Below are 18,890 nucleotides of genomic sequence, written 5' to 3'. Positions count from 1 at the left end.
TATTTTGAAATCATGTTGTAGTGTGGACATACCCTAAGGTGCCAGATGATTCCTCTTTGTCTTTTCAAGCATGTTTCCTTTTATATTCAATGCTGAAAATAGTCAGCAATTAGAGTCAATTCTGACAGCCTGTCTTGCATTGATTATTATTAATACGACTGTTTGAATAGTAAGGACCTGTCCAAGGGCAAGTAAATCAGAGCCTGTTCTCAAGGAAAATGTAATATCACTGACCTCAGTACTTTCCAGCATCCAAATCGAAGTACCCCCAGAAGAGGTGGTGGGGACATTTGCATATCCATGCTTATTTTGCATATCCATGCCTGAGTGGCATTTGCCCTGTAGCTCAGAGGAGTTATAACATCTCCATGTCACAGCTCATAGTGCATTGAGCAGCAGCTGTCAGTGGAGAGCTCTCAAGATGAGGTCACACTCTCTGCTCATCTGCCTGCTGCTTTTCTGTATGAAGGGTGAGTAATAAATTAGAATTTTTAATTAAGGCACAAAGTGATGGACAATAAACTACAGCGCATCATCAGAACAAAATGAGGAACGATTTGTAAAAAGACATCAATTCTTATTTTACATCTCCATACATGTTAACTACATCAGGAATAGAATTGAAGTGGTTTGATATTAAATAAAATCGCAATTTTAATGTTTATTTAAATAATAATGTTATGGCAAATTAAAATCTTGCGCTATGCAGTACTACTACAGACACAGCTGGATTTACACTTTGATTTCACATGCAGATGCCAGCAGGGACATTGTGATGACCCAGACTCCAGAATCTCTGGCAGTGTCTCCAGGAGACAGAGTCACCATCAACTGCAAAGCCACTGCAAGCTTCAGCAGCAGCTTAGCCTGGTATCAACAGAAAACAGGACAAGCTCCTAAGCTCCTCATCCATAGCGCTTCTACCAGTCCCTCCGGGATCCCAGACTGGTTCAGCGGCAGTAAGTCTGGCACGGACTTCATTTTGACAATCACCAGTTTTCAAGCTGATGATGCTGGCACTTATTACTGTCAACAATACTATCAGTTGCCTCTCACACAGTGATTTAGGCCAGTACAAAACCTCCCCTCAGTGACGGTTCATTAGTTGTATTGCAACTCTGTGTCTCAGTGATTCCATCAGAGTTTTTCTAGGCTTCACAGCCCATCAGTGTAGAACGTTAACTCACCGACGTATGCTAGGGATGTGATACTGTACACAATTAAACGGTTAACCGATAAGCTTGGGTAACTCATTCCAGTGCTTCACCACCGTCCTAGTGACATAGTTCTTTTCCTCAGTGGGATCACAGCAAAGAGGCCTGTGGAATATGATGTGGGTGAGTTGTCTGGCAGCCTCCTTTTCAGTCTGATCTATTCATTCTGGCCATGGCACCCTCTTTGTCAGCCTCATTTATTATAATGTCAGAGCTGTTTGTGAGATTGTGGGTAGCACTGCATTCTGTATGGCTGAGGTTATATATCACAGGACGTTTTTTGTTTACAGTGTCACACAGTGACAGTCTGTGCACAATTGTGGAACCTCAATAGAAATACCAAAAGAAACTGCATGATCTACTCAAGAAACTCTGCTACAGCTTGGGACCAAATCTATACAAACACTTCCCCAGATCCCCACCATGAGAATTCTGTTACCTGTGATCCTGGAAAATCCCAGGTGTGCCATCATCTCAAGCACTGTCTTTGAGACACCCTGACTTCTTCAGGAAACTACAGAGCATCAGCCATCTTCCTGAAAACACCATTCTGGTTACCAGCAACGCAGAAGCTCTTTACACCAATATTCCATCTGAGGAAGGAATACAAACTCTCAGGAACACTATCCCCAATGAAGTCACCGCACAGCTGGTAGCTAAGCTATGAGACTTTGTTTTCACCCTCAACTATTTCCAGTTTGGGGACAAATTATATATTCAGGTCAGCAGCACTGCTGTGAGGCCATGCAGAAGCCCATAATATGCTGACGTTTATATGGCTGACCTCGAATAAAGTTTCTTCAGCTCTCGTCCCCTAGTAGACTTCCTCTACGTACACTACATTGATGATATCTTCATCCTATGGACCCATGGGAAGGATACCCTTGAAGAATTTCACAGTGATTTCAACAATTTCAACACCACTATCAACCTCAGCCTGGACACGCAAGAGATCTACTTCCTTGACACTACAAGGCAAATAAATAATAGCCACATAAACATCACTCTATACCAAAAACCTACTTACCACTCTTTTTACCTTGCTTCCATCCAGGATATATCACAGAAATGATTGTCTACAGCTAAGCCCTAAGATACCCTGTGGGATTTGAGCAGATCCATTGTATGTCTACACTAGCCCCCTAGTTCGAACTAGGGTGGATAATGTAGGCATTCGAACTTGGAAATGAAGCCTGGGATTTAAATATCCCAGGCTTCATTTGCATGTTCCCAGACGGGTGCCATTTTTAAATCCCCTTAGTTTGAACTGACTGCCCGCGGCTACACGCAGCAGTCAGAAGTTAATCCAAACTAAGTCCTTAGTTCGGATTACCTGTTACTCCTCCTGCAATGAGGTGTAACAGTTAATCCGAACTAAAGACTTAGTTTGGATTAACTTCTGACTGCTGCGTGTAGCCACAGGCAATTTGTTCGAACTAAGGGGGATTTAAAAATGGTGGTCGGACGGGAATATGCAAATAAAGCCCAGGATATTTAAATCCCAGGCTTCATTTCCAAGTTCGAATGCCTACATTATCCACCCTAGCTCGAACTAGGGGGCTAGTGTAGACATACCCACAGAGACAAACACCTACAAGATCTTTATAGGCATTCTTAAAACTTAAATATCCACTTGGGGAAACAGATTGACAGAGCAGACAAGTACCCAGAAGTCACGTGCCTCAAGACAAGCCCAATAAGGAAAATAACAAAACACCACTGATCATCACCTACTGCCCAGCTTAAATCCCTCAGGTACATCATTGAGAATCTACAACCTAGCCTGGAAAATTGTAAGGCAGACTAGGTCCCTATACTTCTCAGGGTATGTCTAGACCGCACCCTCTGTCAGCAGAGGGACGCAGATTAGGCAGGTTGACATTGAAAATGAGAAAGAGATTTAAATATCCCATGCCTAATTTGCATAAAAATGACTTGACAGTTATTGTTTTCCTCACAAACACCAATACAGATTCTAGAGTCTGAGACAGAATCATCACGGTCCACCCACTTAAACCTAGATGCTCAGAGATGGAACACTGGTGTGGTAATAAGAACAGCAAGAAAGTACCATAATTTAGCGAATATAACCCGCAGGATTCATTTTTACAAACCCCTCCCACGCGGGCTATAGTCAAGTGTGGATTATATAGGTTTTTTTTTTTTTTTTTTTTTTTAAAAAAACACAGACGTGGCAGAGGATCCCCTCCCCCCCTTCACTACCTTTGCTGGTCTGGGTACCAAACAACACAGGGAAACTTACAGGGGGTGCAGCAGCAGGGAACGCTCCGGAGCCAGGGCAGAGGCATCCTCAGCAGAGGCACAAGGCGGGAAGCTCCCATCCTGGGCTGACAAAGGGAAGGAGCCTGGAGCCACGTTCCAGGGCCATTGCCTGAGCCTTTAGTTGCATGGCAACTGTTGGAACTGCAGCTCTGTTGCCATTGACCTTTGCAAAAGCCACTGCACTCAATTTAAAATTGGCAGGGTATGACTTAGGCATTTCTAAAAGCTTTAAAAAGTTTGAAAAGCTTAAAAAGGGGAAAGGTTTAAAATGCTAAAATACAAGTTAAAAGCAGTGACTGAATAAGTGGTGTTGTTCAAAGGGGTTATATATCCCTTAGGGCTGGGCGTTATCAACTAAGGCTTATTAACAGCTGATTACAGGACCTTTGCATGACCATCATCAGCTGCGGCTCATTGACAGGTGATTAAGGGGGTTTGTAGTACCTTTATTCACTGAGTCACTCCTGTGGGCTATAGTCCTGCACGGGGTATACAGGGATTCCTAAACTCAAAAGGGAAAAATGGTGGGGTATACTCGGGTGCGGGGTATATTCGCTAAATTCTGGTAATGCCTCAGAGCAGATTATGATTCAAGGCTTTGCATCGCAGCACGTTACATTTGAAAACAAATGTGTTATTGCATTAAATAAAATATTGCAGCATTTTGGGCATTTTAATACATTGATTATTAACTGGGCAGACTCTTGTGTTGCTTTTAACCATGGACCCAGAGACCCAGCAGCCAGAGACAATGAGTCTGTGAGGACATCTTGGCAGATGGTGGCTGGAAATGCTTATCAATGAGCCTTGTAGTGGAAAAGGAAAAGTTCTCAGCAGCTCACAGGAGATATGTCACCCATGTGAATATATACATTGTATGAAATGTACTGAGCTTTAGATCCAGGCAGGATTTTACAATGACCACAGGTGGGTTCTATGTTTCATGCTGCCTGAGCATGGTCTAATTAAAGATGGGCCTGAGCAAGAACACCTGTCAAATACTCTCTCTTGCAGGGTTGGGCAATAATATTTGACAGGAGGTCACTCCAGGATTTTGGTAAATGATCAAGGGCCACACTTTTCAGTGGAGGGAGTGCAGGGTCTGGTTAGTCTCTAAGGTGCCACAGGTTGCAAAGTTTCATCATTCTCACATGCCACAGGATGAGGGCCTCTCTCTGTTCTTTCCCTGAGCAATTGGATGTCTATACTTCCCAAAGGTTGACATTTAAAATGCACTTCTGTTACAGCACAGTGACTGGGCTGTTCCACACCATTAACCCATTTTTCAAATAAAAACTGAGTCCGACTCCCACATACTGTGAACAAAACCAGGTTTTTCAAATTAACAATTGAAGGTGATAAGGAAGAAATCAGGGTTTGTATTGTAACCTCCCCAGTGAATTGTCAGCTGTCTGGCCCAATTTCCAGTCTGTGTTTCTGTAAGAGTGGAAGGCCCCAGACTTTGCAGAGCTCTCCCATGTTGACTGAAGGCTGCGCTGGGTCCTCTCACAGCCCACACTATGTATTAACTCCCATCCGCCTACACTGCGTGGGGTCACCTTGTATTTCCAAAGCCACCACTCAGCCAACACTGAGCTCTACCCGGCTGAAACCTTGCAGAAACTAGCTAAGCCAACCCTGAGCATCCATCAGCCTCACTTCTGCCATCTCAACCCTCTGAAAACTTTGGGCTATGGGATTCCTGACTGAGCTGGAATCCTCTCATGTCTAGAAAGAGGGTTTCTGACCAGCCTGAGCAGGGAACGATGACACCAGAGAAGTGTCCAGGTGTTTCTTGTTTTCCTTGGATAATATTACTGGGCTGCAGTTTCCAGGCTACTAAGCTGCAGGAATTGAATGAGGTCAGAGTGTTAGCCAGTTCGGGGTTAATAGTTAAATACAAACTCAGCACATCAATCAGATACTGCGATGAAGTGACCACCATCATGACAGCATCTGGCCATTCAGAACAGGGAATAAGGAAAGGTCGTGTTGTTTAAGGAGCAAACAGCATAAGGAACAGAGCAGAAACCATTTGACCAAGAAAAATATGGTATTTATATGCAGAAAAAAAATTAAATACAGTTACAATGGGGGAGGAGGGGTCTATTATTTTCACTTTACAATAAAAGCTACACTTTAAATTAAAGGCCACCTGGATGATTTTTTTTTAATATACCACACACAGATACCCCATGATGTGTACAGGCATTATTATATATGTACAAAATGTCCTCTATTGCTCCATTAACCAAGCTTTCTGGAGTAATACAGGGTTGCTGTAGTCTGGCCAAGTCATGTAAATTAAACAATCAAGATTAAAAATTACCATAAAAATGGTTAAAAATTCCATAAACAGCCTCTGACAAACAGCTGTTCTAGTCTCTCTCCAGCCTAGGAACATTCTCTGTGGACTCTCAGTTACTCAAAATCTCTCCCCCCTCTGGTTCCTGCCAAAATTATTTTGAACAGTGGACACAAGGTAGGAAGTAAGGTCCTGAAAAACCCTCCATGTACCTGAGGGTGAGGGTGTCAGCCCGGAACAGTTTGAGCCCAGCTCTCTCATGCAGTAGGTTGCTTGTTACCAGGAATTCATTGCAGTGCTGTAGATCATGCAAGTTTGCTATATTCCTACTGCTAGAAAACAGAGCCATAACTTTCCAAGGGTAACACTTTGGAAGATGGTCTTTAGTTTCCTGCCTAAAGAAATACTGAGTTATTCAGTTCTGTTTTCATGGGGAGAGAGTAGAGCTAGAAGATAAAATGATGGCAGATCCGGCTGCTAAAAGCCTCCCAAACTATGGGTGAAGGATTTGTCTACTTATATCTAGCTGCAGCAATAAGATATCCCCTTGAGCATCTTGCCACTCCATTCCGATAAACCAGACATGACCAACAAGGCAGTTCAGACTCCAGTCAACTCAGATGTATTTACGAGACTCATTTCTTTTGCAAAATCACACGTGTGTGACACTCCCTTCCTGCTCCGCTGAGCGTGTATAAATGGAGCGGTTTGCATTGCACAGTGCTCTGGCTCGCACTGCGGCTGAGAACTGCCACCATGATCTCCCACACTCAGCTTCTCTGGATACTGGTGTTTTGGATTCAGGGTAAGAAAACCCAAGAGACCTCGCTTAATGAACAGTAGCAGCAGAGAATGTGCATATAACAGATATTTGACTTGTTTTTATTTAATAATCTATCAAATTAAAAAGTGTATTAACTCTGACTAATAAATCACAAGTTCCTGTATTTTCTTTTTACATCTAGAGTCCACTGGGCAGAAAGTGCTGACACAGACTCCAGAATCGCTATCGGTCTCCCCAGGAGACACTGTCACTATCAAATGCAGAGCCAGTGAAAGTGTTAGCACTTACCTACATTGGTACCAGCAGAAATCAGGACAAGCTCCTAAACTCATCATCCACAACGCCTCCACCCGCCCCTCTGGGATCCCAGACCGGTTCAGTGGCAGTGGGTCTGGGACCGATTTCACTCTCACAATCAACAGGGTTGAAGCTGAAGATGCTGGAGATTATTACTGTCATCAAAGCTATATCCCTAACACAGTGATACAGACCAATACAAAAACCTCCCCACATGTGTACCCACTTCTGAGCGTTTGTCACAGATGTACGTGCGACTTCACTTTCACAGGTTTCATAATTAACACGAAACTGGAAGTTAATGACACAGCTCTCTGTCATTAGTCCTACTGCCATGTCTAGTCTGGACACAGAGGGCAAAGAGAAAACCTGCAAAGGCTACTGACATCAGCAGAGTGATCCTTTAAAAACAAAAGTTGCAGGAGGGAAAACCCAGAAAAGCAATGTTTGTGCAGCACCTTGATCCATCACTGGAACCCCTGGGTGCAACAGCAATACACACAATGAAACAGGTTGTACCTCTATAAACCAGAACCCACTGATTCAGCAACATTGGTTCAGGAGGACCACAGAAGTGCCAAGATCAGAGAGTCCTGGCGCACTGTGAGATGTAGGGGGCTGTGTGTCTAGCACAATGCAGGGGGGGACAACGCACAGCGCAACCAGGCGTGCGGCTCAGCTGGGCTGTGCGGGGAGCCAGGAAGCCAGGAATGGGATGGGGCCGGCAATAGTGGGGTTAAAACTCACCTTCTCCAGTCTGGCAAAATCCTCATCTGGCACCACTGATGTCCTGAGGGTGCTGGACTGGGGAATTCTAACCTGTAATAATCAAGAAATACAAGCTAGTGTTCCCAAAGAGATCATTTTCCACGTAGGCATAAAGTAAGTATTTAATACAGCTCAGCAAGTTGGCTGTCAAGAGCTATGGTGAAGCTGGTCATAAAGATCTCAATGGGAGTGGCAGGATGGCCCATATTAGGTGCCTAAATGCAAGCTGTGCTTTTTAAAAAATCGTATTCTTTGAGTCTGATCCTGGGCTCCGAGACATTAATGGAGGGCTGCTATGGACTTCAACTGGGGTTGGGCCAGACCCTACAGACTGCAGCAAGACACCTCTGTCTGACCAGCCTCAGAACTTCTCCCTGTGGTGAGATGGGCCTGGGATAAATCAAGCGGTAGCTGCCACACTGGGCAGCATTTGCCTTCCCCCGCTGTGTTCCTTCGGTTGTACTGTCAGGGTAGGCCTCTGGGTAGGGTAACCCTCCAATAAGCAGAAGGAACTGCTTCAGGGGACACAAATACCAAGGGAGATACCTCCCTTGCCCACTCACTGGGGTGGGATATTGACCTGGGGTTTGCCCTGGGGACTCAAGTCTTTCCCCTCGCAGATGCTCAGGCTTGTCTGTTTCCTGTGCAGGAAGAAGCAGGGCCTCTCCTCCTGGAGTTGCTTGTTGCCCTGCTGTCATTGGGGGAAGGGATCCCCTTTGCTCAACAAGGGAGAGGCTTTAAAAAAGCGCTTCCGAGAATGGCAACTAATTGAATTCGGGTGTTTCTAATGAACCTCAGGTAACCCCTTCTGAGCTGATAGGTTGGAGCCTTTAACATTCTAGGGCTTTCATGTGTGCCTTCCCATGCTCTCTTAGGGTATGTCTACACTACAAAGTTAATTCGAACTAACAGCCGTTAGTTCGAATTAACTTTCATAGGCGCTACACATGCAAACCGCTAGTTCGAACTTAATTCGAACTAGCGGAGTGCTTAATTCGAACTAGGTAAACCTCATTCTACGAGGACTAACGCCTAGTTCGAATTAAGTAGTTCGAATTAAGGGCTTTGTAGCCACTTAATTCGAACTAGTGGGAGGCTAGCCCTCCCCAGCTTGCCCTGGTGGCCACTCTGGGCACAACCAGGGAAACTCTTCTGCCTCCCTCCCGGCCCCAGAGCCCTTAAACGGCCTTGGTCTGGCTACGGTGCCCGTGCCAGGTGCAAGCCTGCCAGCACCCAGCCAGCAGACCCTGCACCTGGCATGGCACAAGCTGCTACCCAGCCCTCCGCCTCTTCCCGGGACCAGGCTGATGGTTCCCAGGAGCCTACCCGGGGCCACAAGAGGTGGGCACCCTCCTGGTCAAGTGCGGAGATCCTGGACCACATCCAGGTTTGGGGGGCGGCCTCCAACGTCCACGACCTCCGCACTAGGCACAGGAAAGTGGCCGTCTAGGGCAGGATAGCTGCCTGCCTGGCCACCAAAGGCCACATGCAAACCCAGGAGCAGGTTTGCATGCAAATCAGAGGGGTCCAGTGAGACCCCCGACCCTGAGCCCTGAGCTTAGAACATAAGAACATAAGAATGGCCATACTGGGTCAGACCAAAGGTCCATCTAGCCCAGAAGCCTGTCTGCCGACAGCAGCCAACACCAGCTACCCCAGAAGGGAAGGACTGAAGACAATAACCAAGCCATTAGTCTCCTGCCATCCATCTCCAGCCTTCCACAAACAGAAGCCAGGGACACCGTTCCTACCCCCTGGCTAATAGCACTCCATAGACCCAACCTCCATGACTTTATCTAACTTCTCTTTAAACTCTGTTATAGGTCTAGCCTACACAGCCTCCTGTGGCAAGGAGTTCCACAGGTTGACTATTTGCTTTGTGAAGAAGAACTTTTGCTTATTAGTTTGAAGCCTGCTACCTATTCATTTCATCTGGTGTCCTCTAGTCCTTCTATTATGGAAACTAATGAAGAACTTTTCTTTAAGCACCCTCTCCACACCACTCATGCTTTTATAGACCTCTATCATATCCCCCCTCAGTCTCCTCTTTTCCAAACTTAAAAGTCCCAGTCACTTTAGCCTCTCCTCATATGGGACCTGTTCCAAACCCCTGATCATTTTAATTGCCCTTTTCAGAACCCTTTCCAAGGCCAAAATATCTTTTCGGGGGTGAGGCGATCACATCTGTACACAGTACTGAAGATGTGGGTGTACCATATTTTTATACTTCCCCTCCTCCTTCCAAAATGCTAATTCAAACTAGTTTTTAGGTCTAGATGCACTTGTTCGAATTAGCTTAGTTCAAATTAACTAATTCAAATTAAGTTAGTTCGAATTAGTGATGTAGTGTAGACATACCCTCATAGAGGGCTGACCTGACTTGGTCACCAGCCACATGTCCAAGCTGCAGCCTTCTCCAGGTCAGCGGCAGTGGGTCGGGAACTGATTTCACACTCCAGGAAGTGCTGTTGAAGCAGTCAGTGCTGGAGGTCATTTAACATCAGCAAAGCTGGAATCAGCCACTGTCACAATGATATAAATCAACGCAAAAACCTCCCTGTCCCCCCCGTGGGCTCACTTCTTCAAGTGTCAGAACTGGGTGTCCAACCACTGCTACATTCATCGATTTCACAGCAAATCAAAATAGGAAGGATATTTGGTCACTCACTGCTTCCACAATGGAAAACTGTGTGAAAGCAGGACATGCCCTCTGAACAGCATCACCACAAAATGAGCCAGGCGGAGCCTGGAGGGGAGTGCCTGGCATGGGGCTAGGGTTGGGTGTGGCAAGGGTTGAAAAGGGGGCCGACTCAGGGCTGTGGGTTGAGGAGAGGGGCCCAGCCAGCAGATTGGGACCATGTGGCCTTTCCCACCTGTGCTCCCTGGGCTTCCCCAGAAGGGAAAGGGGGAAGCTTCACACACGGTAATAGACTCAGTGGTGATATGGGCTGGCTAGGACACTACCTAGTTAATAACCACTGAAGGTGCTAACAGCTCTGTGAGTGGTATCCTTCCTGTCTTTGCAATCTATCTATTTATTTGATTTTTATCTGCTTAAGTTTAAGTACCCATTCTCCAGATACTTAATGACACTCTGTCTCACACAAATACCCTTCCTTTTTTCTTTTTCTTCCCACTCCTCTTCCCCTCTCCTATTTATTTCGAGTTTTCATATCCCCTACTCATAACTCTGGTCATCAGAAGAAGTGGGCTGTGCCCTCGAAAGCTCAAGATACCACCTACATGTTTTGTTAGTCTTTAAAGTGCTACCAAAATATTTGTTGTTTTTTTCAGTAACAGACTAACTCAGCTACCCCTTGAAGCTCATGGCCATGTTAGGTACCCCTGCAGTGCTGGCAGGAGAGGGGATCAGTGGGTCCTGTAGGAGGAAGGGGCTGCACTGCTTGACTCATATAGTGCTCTGGGGGCAGAGCTGCAGTGGTGGGGCCAGGTTCCTTGCCCCCATCATCCACTGCTCTGGCTGAAGGCTAGGGGGGAAGGATTTGAGACAGGGAGGCCACTTACCTAGGCTAACAGAAGGCGATTGCGAGCCACATTCACAACTGGCCACTCCCTGGTTGTGCTGCTGTTCCCCCCCTCCCCACAGCAACTCTGCAGTGTAGCTCTCCCCTGCAGTCACTGCCCCAGTGGTGACTGTGAGTAATTCCTCTCTCTGACCCTTTCATTTGCATTTTATGGAAAACAGTCCCATTCCAGGCACACCCGGTTTTCCTGTCACAGCCAAACCCTGCCCTCACATTAACATAAGAGGAAGCTAAATACCGAGTTTGGTGAGCTTAGCTCTCTCCATTTAGGGGAGTTTTTGAACAAATGGACTTGCAGAAGGACACATGGAGAGACTCACAGACAAATGCACAAATCTCTAATAGATAGCTAGATAATTTACACAGTACAGTATTTTGGAGTTCAGATATAGCAGATTAGAAAGAAACTCAGGAAACCAGGAAACCCTAGCTTGGAGACTTTTGAAACAGATTCCATTGGGAAGAAGTACTGTATCAGAAGCTGACCTAATGCATAGTTAGAAACTTCTGCAGAAATGTCGAAACTGCTAACTTCTGAGTTGGCTTCCTTACCAACTTAGAAACATAATCTTATCTTGCTGAAAAACTATGGACAAAAATGAAAACAGTAAAGGATTTCCAGGGGAAATGTCAATCAGTGTAAAAGAATGTTTTTATTACATGTATATAATATTATTCTGTGTGACAAATAAATGTGCAATGAAAAAAATTCTGTCAGCATCTCCACGGGGTAATGACACGGATGATGAATGCTGACCACAAAGTGTTAAGATATTCTACTTTCTGGGAAATTCAGAGAGGTTAGGCTGTATTGATTTGTTACACAGCCTGGTGTCTATTGTCATCACGAAAAATGGAACAAATCACTTAGCAAAATTGTGCTTATAAACTGCATTCTTTAGTCTTTTTTGTTTAAAAATAATTACCTTCTTTGCCCTTGGATGGGATAGTAGGTGATGTCTCAGGTAGCCCTGGCATTAGGCAATTAGGCAGGTAAGGATTCCTTTGATTGTGATAATGGCTTACTTTTGTGGTTGTGAAAAGTCCCAAGTAGTAGTAGTTTAAACAAGCATTTGTTGGCAACTAATATTAGATAACGCCTATCCCCTACTGGGAGAGAATCTAATTTCACAAGTGCATGAACACTATAGAGTAGTACAACTCTCACATTTGAATTGTGCAAACAGTCTCTAGCTCCTACAAGTCCCCCTTAATAAGGAAGTCAGATTATGATCAGTAGGAAATGAGTTTCCAAGGGCTGGATCTCTTTTCAGCACCTGTTGTAAATCACGATCAGCTTTTTATTGCCCTTCAGTTTAACATACTGCAGTGTAACTTGCTACAAAGCCTGAAACAGTCATCACTTGGTGCCAGTTCTCGCAGCCTGACTCCCATTGAGTATTATTTAAAGAACAGTCCGAATATTTCAGTTAGACTGTTTGAAAAGTAGGACCCTGTACAGGATAAGTAAATCAGAGTCCTTTCTCATGGCAAATGCAATATCACAAATCTCAGTGCTTTCAGGCACCCATATCAAGCTACCTCTAGAATCAGTGATGGGGATATTTGCATAGGTATGCTTGTTTTGCATATCCATGCCCCAGTGGCATTGATCTGTAGCTCAGAGGAGCTATAACAGCTCCATATCACAGCTCACGGTGCAGTGAGCAGCAGCTGTCAGTCAAGAACTCTCAAAATGAGGTCACACTCTCTGCTTATCTGCGTGCTGGTTTTCTGTATGAAGGGTGAGTGTTAAATTAGAATTTTTAATTAAGGCACACAATGAGGGACAATAAGCTATAGAGCATCATCAGAAGAAAATGAGGAACAACTTGTAAAAAGATGTCAATTTTCACTTTCTGCAGCCATACACTTTAGCTACATCAATAACAGAATTGAAATGGTTTGATATTAAATAAAATTGTAGTTAATAACAATGCTATTGCAATTTAAATCCAGTACTACTACAGACACAGCTGGATTTACACATTGATTTCACTTACAGGTACCAATGGGGACATTGTGATGACGCAGACTCCAGAATCCCTGGCGGTGTCTCCAGGAGACAGAGTCGCCATCAACTGCAAAGCGAGTTCCAGTGTTAGCAGCTACGTGGCCTGGTACCAACAGAAATCAGGACAAGCTCCTAAGCTCATATTCTATGGTTCTTCCTCTCGTCCCTCCGGGATCCCAGACCGGTTCAGCGGCAGTGGGTCTGGCACTGACTTCACTTTGACAATCACCAGTTTTCAAGCTGATGATGCTGGCAGTTATTACTGTCAACAGTATAATGAGCTTCCTCTCACACAGTGATTCAGACTAGTACAAAAACCTCCCCTCAGTGACGGTTCATTACTTCTATTGCAACTCCATATTTCAGTGACTCTGTCAGAGTCTCTCTAGCTTTCACGGCCCATCAGTGCAGAAGATTAACACACTGACTTTTACTGTGGATGTGACAGAATACACTGTTAAATGGTTAACAGATGAGCCTGACTTCACTAGTTAATCTTCACAGTTATACTCAACGTCCCCTCCCCAGGGGCGCTGCTGTTTGGCAGCAGCAGCAGGAGAGGGTGGGGGAACAGGCAAGAGCTGGTGCTCACAGGGAGTTGACATGTAAGCACACTTCCCCCCAAGCTCTGGCTCCTGAGGAGCCCCCCTGACCCTCCACATAGATTGCTGCCTCTGTATCAGAGGCAGCAGCACGGGAGAGGCAGGCATATATATAGAGCCAGCTTTTAAGCCAGCTTCCCGAGCATACCAGCTCCCGTGGTGCCATCTCCCCCCCACTGCATGTAAATGTGTGGCTTCTGAAAATTTCAGTGGCTACACATTTACAAAAAAACCTGCTTTTTAACCTTCCTAACTTATACGTAAATTAGAAGGCTTACCTGGTATTGCCCAGGTTCAGCTGGGGTAATGAGGGGTAGAGGCATCCCGCCCATGTTCCCTGAGATGGATAGAGACTGGATGTGGGTCTAGGGCAGGGATGAGGTTGGGGGGTGGTGCAAGGTTTGGGAATGGGACTGGCTCAGGGCTGGAGTTTGAGAGGAGTGGCCCAGCCCTCAGACTGGAGCTATGCAGGAATTTCGTGCCGGCATTTTCTGGGCTGGCCAAGGGTGGGGGAAGGGGGAAATCTACACAGGCTGGGCCACCATGACCACTCTGGGTGCCTGTGACAAGGTGAACAGGCCCCCCACTGAAGGGTTGGGAGTAGCCCAGGCCCAGCTGGCTGAAAGAGCCCCGCCCCTCCAGCCCTGCTGGGCCTGCTCCCAGCAGAGCTGGAGTATAAAGGCAGAGGGAGCTCTGCAGGAAAGGAGGCAGCTGGAGGGTAGAAGGGCACAGGCAGCAATCCCGGTGTTCCTGCAGCAGCTGAGGCCAGAGAGAGGGCCAGCGTTAGACTCAGGGAGTAGGGTTGCAGATGGTTGAAACAAAATTACCAAACACCCCCCCCCCCTCAAAAAAAAAAAAAAAAAAAACACCAGGAAAAAATTCTGTTGAAGGGGGACAAAGGGTGCAGGGAGACCAAAGTTATTGAAAAAAAAAAGAGACTCCAAGGACTTATTAAGCCAAAAAAAAAATTAAAATAAAACTGCATTAAAACAGCATGTCCCCTTTAAGTGCAGGGCTAGGAACAGGGTGCGGTTGAGCACTAAGACCCAGGGGAAGCATTGCTAGCATCCCCTAGGTCTTTTGGCCAGCAGCCATTTGTGCTGGCAGCCTTGCGAACCAGGTAAGTATGGGACTGGGGGCATTGGGGTTCAGAGGGGGGCAGGCTGGGCGCTGAGTGTGTAAGGTTGCCAGGTGTCCAGCATCTTTGCCTCCTGGCTGGGGAAAAATTCTGAAAATATCAGACATCTCAGGTGTCCGGTATTCTCTGAATTTTCTACCGGACAGGAAGCGAAAATACTGGACTGGCTGGGTGAATACCAGACACCTGGCAACCCTATCAGGGAGTGAACCAGAAGCCAAGCCCTGAGCGACCGGACCACCTACAGAGGAAGGTGGAAACTGCATACCTAATTTCTTTCTTCCCATTCATAAGGAGCTCTTGAACAAATGCACTTCTAGACAGACACACAGAGAGATGGACTCACAGACAGGTGCACAAATATCTAATACAGGGGCATGGATCTGGCCCCTGAGACTTGGGGCTCCCCCTCAACACGGGGAAGCCTGCACTGGTACTAAAGCCCTCTACTGTTCCCCCCACGGGGCTGCAGCACACAAAATCTACTAGCCTGGGCCCAACTGATTTTTCTATGGGTAAGCGGCCCTTGACCCCCAAAAAAGGTTCCCCACCCCTCCTCAGATAGATAGATAGTTTTACACAGTACAATACTTTCTCTTTATGGATTTCAGATAGTTAGAACATAACTCAGTAAATCAGAAAACCCCAGGTTGGAGGCTTTGGAAGCAGATTCCTTTGATAAGAAGCACCACATCAGAAGTTGACCTAATGTATAAGTTAAAAATGTATGCAGAAAAGTGGAAACTGCTAACCACTGAGTTGGCTTCCTTGCCAATTTAGTAATACAGTCTTATCTCACTGAAAAATTGCTGACAAAATTGAAGACAGCGACAGATTTTCAGGTGTAATGTCAGTGTAAGAGAATGTCTTTGTTGCATGTATAAAATCATTCTGTGCAAGAAATAAATGTGCAATGAAAAAAAATTCTGCCAGAATCTCTAATCAGTAATGACACTGACAATGAATGCTGACTAGAAAGTGCTGAGATATTCCACTTTCTGGGAGATCCAGAGAGGTTAGATTGTATTGATTTGACAGTGTTACACGGCCAGGTGTCTATTGTCATCACTAAAAGTGGAAAAAATGACCCAGCAAAATTGTGCTTATAAAACTGCTTTTATTAGTCTTTCCTGTTTAAAAAGAATTATCGTCTTTGCCCTTGGACCGGATAGTAGGTGTTGTTTCAGCAGCCATGGTGTTAAGCAGTTAGCGATTCCTTTGGTCGTGACAATGGCTTACTATTGCTGTTGTGAAAAGTCCCATGTAGTAGTAGTTTAAACGTGCATTTGTTGGCAACCAATATTAGATAACGCCTGTCCTCTACTGGGTGATAATCTAATTTCACTAGTACACACACTATAGAGTAGTACAAGTCACACACATAAATTGTGTAAGTGCCCCTTAATAAGGAGGTGAGATTATGATCAATAGGAAGTGACTATTAGAGGGCTGGATCTCTTTTCAGCACCACTTGTAAATAGCAATCAGCTTTTTATTGTCCTTCAGTGTAACTCACTGAGCAGGGACTTTTCAAAATATCAAAACTGAACTCAACAGTACAAGTCAGGGTGTCAGAATTGGTCCTAATTGAAGATTGTTTTCAGGCTCCACAGAGCATGTGTGTGGAGACACTTTTCACTGAACATAAAAGGAAACATGCTTGAAAAGGTAACAAGGAATCCACTTCAGGGGGTAGCCAAGTTACTCTGTACAGAATAAACCTCTCTAGTTTTGTGGCAGATGCAGATTGAAGCTCTCTCGTCTGGCACCCTCGGGTCCTTGCCAGTTCCAAGCCAGAGAAATTTCCCGTCTACGGAAAGACAATATTATCTAGGAGAATTACCAACACTTCCACTGCTTACTGGGCTGTTAGAGGAGATTTAGGAGTAAATTGGAGCTAAATAATAGCACAGAACACTGAGAGCGGTAGCTGTAAACAAACTTTATGGAACAGTGGGAAACTTGGCCATGCCCATGAAAGTGGACATCTGGCTAAGTAAAATCATTCTGGATTATGGATGTTTCTGGACACAGAGTTCTAGACTAGAGAAAGTAAACTTGTAGCAGGGATACAGATATTGGAATGTTACATCAGAGCAAACACTCCCATCTCTGTATCCCCACTATCTATTTCTTTTTCCTTTCATGCATCTGGTGAAGTGACTTCTAACTCATGAAACCTTATGCCATAATAAAACTGTTAGGCTGTGTCTACACTGGGCCGCTTTTCCGGAATAAGCTGCGAGCTGTCTACACTGGCCCCTTGAATTTCCAGAAAAGCACTGACGATCTACTGTAAGAAATAGCTGCTTTTCCGGAAAAACTATGCTGCTCCCACTCGGGCAAAAGTCCTTTTTCTGGAAAACTGTTCTGGAAAAGGGCCAGTATAGACAGCACGGTAGTCTTTTCCGCAAAAAAGCCCCGATCGCGAAAATGACGATCGGGGCTTTTTTCCGGAAAAGCGCGTCTACATTGGCCACGGACGCTTTTCCGGAAAAGGGGCTTTTCCGGAAAAGCATCCTGCCGATGTAGACGCTCTTTTTCCGGAAATACTTATAATGGAAAACTGTTCCGTTTTAAGAATTTCCAGAAAAAGGTGCCAGTGTAGACGTAGCCTTAGTCTTTAAGGTGCTACCAGATTCCTTCTTGTCTTTTCAAGCATGTTTCCTTTTATATTCAGTGAGAAGTGTCTCCGTGCATACGCTTTGTGGAGCCTGAAAACAGACATCAATTAGGACCAATTCTGACACCCTGACTTGCATTGTGTATTATTAACAGGACTGTTTGAACAGTAGGGACCTGTCCAAAGACAAGTAAATCAGAGCCTGTTCTCAAGGCTAATGTAATATCACAGACTTCAGTGCCTTCAGGCACCCAAATCAAGCAACTCCCAGGACAGGTGATAGGGACGTTTGCATATCCATGCTTATTTTGCATATCCATGCCTGAGTGGCATTACCCTGTACCTCAGAGGAGTTATAACGGCTCCATGTCACATCTCATGGTACACTGAGCAGCAGCTGTCAGTGGAGAGCTCTCAAGATGAGGTCATATACTCTGCTTATGTGTGTGCTGGTTTTCTGTATGAAGGGTGAGTATTATACTAGAATTTTTAAATAAGGCACAAAGTGATGGACAATAAGCTACAGAGCATCATCAGAACAAAATGAGGAACGACTTGTAAAAGACGCAAATTCTCATTTTACGCCTCCATACACTTTAGCTACATCAAGAACAGAACTGAAATGCTTTGATATTAAATAAAATCACAGTAAATAAGAATATTATGGCAATTTAAAGCCTTACTCTATTCGGTACTACTACAGGCAGAGCCGGATTTACACTTCAATTTCACTTACAGGTGCCAGTGGAGACATTGTGATGACCCAGACGCCAGAATCCCTCGCAGTGTCTCCAGGAGACAGAGTCACCATCAACTGCAAAGCCAGTACAAGCATCAGCAGCAACATTGCCTGGTACCAACAGAAATCAGGACAAGCTCCTAAGCTCATTTTCTATGGTTCTTCCTCTCGTCCCTCCGGGATCCCAGACCGGTTCAGCGGCAGTGGGTCTGGCACTGACTACACTTTGACAATCACCAGTTTTCAAGCTGAGGATGCTGGCAGTTATTACTGTCAACAGTACAGCAATTGGCCTCTGACACAGTGATTCAGGCCAGTACAAAAACCTCCCCTCAGTGACGCTTCATTACTTCCATTGCAGCTCTGTGTTTCAGTGACTCCATTAGTCTTTCTAGGTTTCACAGCCCATCAGTGCAGAACATTAATGCACTGACTTGTACTAGGGATGTCCATGGTTACACCTTCTCGATTACACACCAGGCTCATCGGTTAACCTTCATGGTTACATGCAAGGTCCCCTCCCCAACGCTGCTGCCTCTGATATAAAGGCAGCAGTGTAGTGGTGGTGAAGTGGCAGC

General features: G+C 45.3%; 1 long non-coding RNA gene across 1 annotated transcript in view; it reads right to left on the bottom strand.

The window, feature by feature from the left end:
* Nucleotides 1-13,326, bottom strand: part of LOC142829701 (uncharacterized) — a 127,241-nt gene extending 113,915 nt beyond the window's left edge. Inside the window, exons 1-4 of the long non-coding RNA XR_012904443.1 lie at nt 13,200-13,326; nt 3,478-7,702; nt 1,654-1,807; nt 235-1,319 (exon numbers count right to left, since the gene is read on the bottom strand). This is a non-coding gene — a long non-coding RNA (uncharacterized LOC142829701). The remainder of the gene's footprint in view (nt 1-234; nt 1,320-1,653; nt 1,808-3,477; nt 7,703-13,199) is intronic.
* Nucleotides 13,327-18,890: the final 5,564 nt, after the last annotated feature.

The sequence above is a fragment of the Pelodiscus sinensis genome, chromosome 5 (assembly GCF_049634645.1).
Source record: "Pelodiscus sinensis isolate JC-2024 chromosome 5, ASM4963464v1, whole genome shotgun sequence".
Taxonomy (NCBI): domain Eukaryota; kingdom Metazoa; phylum Chordata; order Testudines; family Trionychidae; genus Pelodiscus; species Pelodiscus sinensis.
The sequence above is the reverse complement of the archived record's forward strand: the minus strand, read 5'-3'. Positions and strand labels throughout refer to the sequence as shown.